A 4,643-nucleotide genomic window follows, 5' to 3' on the forward strand; every position below is an offset into this window, starting at 1 on the left:
TGGAAGTATTTGGAAAGAAATCAGAAGGGATGGTAGTAAAATTGATGTCATTTCCTTCACCTCTTTTTCCTCAGTAGGGCTTTCATCATTCTACCGTTTTTTAGCTTTGTTGATTGATTTCCCCCCCTCATTTTTCCTTCTAGTTTAGCATTTTAAAATAAATTTAATTTTTTCACAAATTGATTATTAAACATATGCAGGTCAAAAAATCAGTCCCAGAAACCCAATACTGCTGTCCCCAGTAGCAGCCACTTAAGGGAAGTACTTCAAAGACACATAGGGAGAGGAACAGACCATCAATAGACACTAACATATTCCTAAAATCATTCTTCAGCATAAGTGTCATGAAGAAAACGAACAATCCACTTCCAGTATTCGTCAATCAATGAACAGTTGAGGATTAAAATTAATATTATAGAATAAAATAACCAATTATCAGCCTGAAAAAAAATTCCCATGTCCATTCATCATGGGCTTGTTCCTCCAAGGGGTGGGTAAGATTTAAGACGGGGAGAACAGCACTGAGCTACCACGAGGCTTCTTGAGCATGGTGCTTCGTTACTTCACTTTCTGTACCGTGACTAAGCCAAGGACTGATGTGCAGGCAAGAACACTGTACCCAGCACACTTCATGAAGCCCTTCAGAGCTGGCTGTGAGATTTGTTGTTTGCTCAGAACCCTTAGAAGCTATTCTCCATCACTGTCTGGCTCTCATGTAGAGCTGGACTTTGGACCCACAAAGCCTGGCTCCCCCTCATCCCTTCCGACACCCGGGATCTAGTTCCAGCGTTTATTTTCTTTAAAAGTAAGTTTCTAGCTCTTTTTCTTGCCAAGATTTCCTCAAGACTATGAGCAACCAGTGCACGTAAATCAACCAAGTAAACCAATGCACACTGATCAGTAGGCTCTGAAAATCACTGATGATTTTTGTCCTAAGGTTATGCTGGCTGGCACCATCTTCCTAGCTGCCTCTACAATCAGTTTCTTCTAAATTCAGTCATGCCTATTGCCAAGTAGGATGCAAGGCTATGAGGGCAGTCAAAGGAATTGAAAACCCTAAGGATCTCTATCCTAGCCGTTCTCAAACTGTGGGTCAGGACCCCAAAGTGGGTCGTGACCCCATTTTAATGGGATCGCCAGAGCTGGCGTTAGAATTGCTGGGGTCCAGGGCTGAAGCCCAAGCCCCACCGCCCGGGGCCAAAGCCTGAAAGCTTCAGCCCTGGGTGGTGAGGCTCAGGTGACAGGCCCCGCGCCTGGGGCTGAAGCCCTTGGGTTTTGGCTTTGCCCCCCCCCAACCCTCCCGCCCAGGGCAGTGGAGCTCGGGCAGGCTCAGGCTTCATTCCCCCCTCCTGGGGTCATGTAGTAATTTTTGTTGTTAGAAAGGGGTTGTGTTGCAATGAAGTTTGAGACGCCCTGCTATCCACATTATTTGTATTCACTGCCCTGGCCATGTCTGACTGCTGGCCATCCTCACACCCACTTTCCCCGACACACCAGAGCTTACTTCAGTGTGGGACTAGAATATTTCCGCCCATTGATGAGTACTGTACACATTACCCCATGCTACCAGTCAGATCTTGTGAGGTGGTGAACACCTCCAGTCAAGTTTTCCTAGATGGGGCCTTCTGCTCTACTTTCAACAATGCTCAGCAGCCTGCGGGATCAAGTCCTGCATTCTAAGATCTCAGGACTAAACTAGATGCTGTCACCAAGGAAGAAAAGTGACTTGATTCTTTACCAGTTTGTAAAATCTGTAAGTCGATCAAGGAAACTGGAGAAGTGATTGTCCCATATGACTTGAAAATGGCAAAGATTAATAAAAACTAACCATTCCTTTGTTATAATTCAGGAATACCATTTGTGAATGTTTTCCTGCAAGTTATTGTGGTTTGCACTACCTCAGGATACAGCCATGTCTTATAGTCCCCAAACACAACATCATTGTGTTCTAAGAGGTACTTATATGGCTCCCCTTTCCATTGTATCTGAGCACCTGACAATATACTGATCCTCAAAATACCTGTGAGGGAAGGCAGTGCTACTGGCCCCATTTTATACAGGCAAAACTGAGGTCCAGAGAAACTCTATAACATGCCCAAGGTCACAAAGGAAACCTGCGGTGGAGCAAAGATTGAACTCGGCACTGGTGAGTCCCAGGCTCATACCTGAAACATGGGACCAGCCCACCTCTCTAAGGACCTAATCTTGATCCAGAAGAAAATTAAAAGTTGTAAGAAAGGTAATTTTGTGCAGTTCTTCAGCCTTTGGGAAAGTACCCCATTTTCACCATTGGGAAGGGGTCAGGTTAGATTAGGAGTAGTAAATAGCTGGACTCAATAAGAAATCATTTAATACTAGAGGAATGGACTCCGTTATTAATACTTACCTGAGATAAATCCTAAACAGCTGTAAGAGTAATTTATCAACAATATCCCCAGGTCTCTTAAGCAGAAAGATAAAGAAGAATGCATTCAAATGTTAGCTTTCCATGTTTTCCACTCTCCATCTTAATGATACACTAGCCTGATCAATGACCTGAACAATGGGTTTGGGGAAAACAAAGAAAAAAGAAAGCAGATTTATTTGAAATCTCACTTTCCTCTTTCTGCAAAGTAGTGGTGACTTGCTGAAACTGAAACTCTGCTTCTCTGCTGTCTTGTGAGTGCACTGATTCCCGCCAGCTTCGAGTGTTCGCATCTGACTAAAGCCAACAATAGACAAGGAGATGCAGGTTTTTTACAGTAAGGGCATATCACCACAGCCCTGCACTGGGGGCAATGCAGAGGTTCAGCCCTCTGAACGAGCTCTGAGGGGGTTAGGCCTGAAGGCCCGTGCGGTGTTGGGGAGTGTGGGAGAACAATGCTATTGCACCCACTCCTCTGTGTGCCCAGTCAACTCTGCTGGCCAGGGCAGTGCAATGAGGCTGTTGGTCCCACCCCCTGTTAGATGCTAGTGCCTTTTGTTGCAGATGCCAGTAGCTTTCACTTCCTCCCATACCTTCTTACACCCTCTTCAGAGGGTGCCAGATAGCTATAGGGGTGCTAGGTGTTGGTGAGCTTCAGAGAGGTAGCTAAGAGCATCACTTGGTTTTCTTAAGATATTAGCAGCTGCACAGAAGCTTGGGATGTTGGTCAATCCCAGACAATCAGTGGGAATAGCTGAGCAAGGGAGCGGAAGGCTTTTCAGAATTGCTGTTAAAGCAAGAGCAATGAAGGTAGCATGAAGGCCTTTGCTTGAATTGGAGGAACCCTCTACAATGGGCCTCCGTGCAGTGGTGGCAGGGATTAAGGAATACAGTGTGTAAGAAGAACTATAAGAGAAGGGGATGACAGACCACTTCCGAAAGACACCAAAGATAAGGTGGGGTCTGTACGCTGTTGATGTGTAAGGTGACCAGATGTCCCAATTTTATAGGGACAGTCCCAATATTTGGGGCTTTTTCTTATATAGATATCTATTACCCCCCACCCCCTGTCCCGATTTTTTACCCTTGCTATCTGGTCACCCTATTGATGTGCAACATGGATTTTTCTGATTATTACTGAGAATATTTGGATTCATAACTCAGGGCTGATAGTTTGCCATAGAAGACATTTCTCATCCAGTTGGCATATCTCTGTTTCTGTACTACTTCATTTGGTAGACACTGATTCCTTTCCCTCTCCCCTAACCTTATGCTATATTTTAAACAGCTCAAGCCCCAGCATAGCTGCCTGCCCTTTACTTCTGTGATTGCACAGCAGTATCCTCAATGATTTCAGCAAGAACTCACACAGCTTGGCTGAGAATGGGCCAAATTCTGCCTGGAGTGACTTCACTGGGGTTACATGGTTGTGAAGAAGGCAAAATTTAGGCCAGAATGATCATTGTTTACTCGAGAACAGCAGAGATAGATCACACATTAGGCCAGAGTCAGAGGTAACATAAGATATAAATCAGTGCAAGTGACTACTGCAAATTGGTGTAAATTACATGCTGAGAAGGGCAGGGTCATAGCATAACCAACAGGAAGGTTTCTCTACCCAGGCCCCAGATTCAAACCATTATTGAGTTTGTGCAAGTCAGACCATCATAGTCTTCACACTGCCCCAACCTAACCCGACTACGTTGACTTATTCCAGCCTTCAACCATGTAACTTAGCATAAATGTCAATTCTATAGTTGGGCTCTGTCTTTTGGGTGTGTCACATGAGTATGGGTGGCTTTAAAAAAACTGGGAAGACTGAGTGGCTGATTTAAAAAACAAATTGTGTTGCTATTGCTCACTAGAGTCTAACGACTTTAAACTGGCCATATTTAGGATATCTATATATATATTCATACTCCTAATATTAATAATAATGTTGAATTGCTATCTTTGCCACTTGGAATGTTCCTCTGTTATAATACTTCTACGGCACTTCTTAAAATAAAACATATATTGGTGACATGGAATCTCCTCAGAGCCAGGAGGAAATACCATAACAAGCAGCGTCACAGGAATCAGCATATCTGGTTGCCTTTGTTGAAATTTTCCATCATTGTACCATGCCATATTACATTGCCCAGAAAGTTTTTATGCACCACCCCATTAATTAATATACTTTGAACATACCCAACACACCACTGGTGTAAGACGGAGCAACTCCACTGAAGTCAGGGGA

This window comes from Malaclemys terrapin, chromosome 11 (genome assembly GCF_027887155.1).
Source record: "Malaclemys terrapin pileata isolate rMalTer1 chromosome 11, rMalTer1.hap1, whole genome shotgun sequence".
Taxonomy (NCBI): Eukaryota; Metazoa; Chordata; order Testudines; family Emydidae; genus Malaclemys; species Malaclemys terrapin.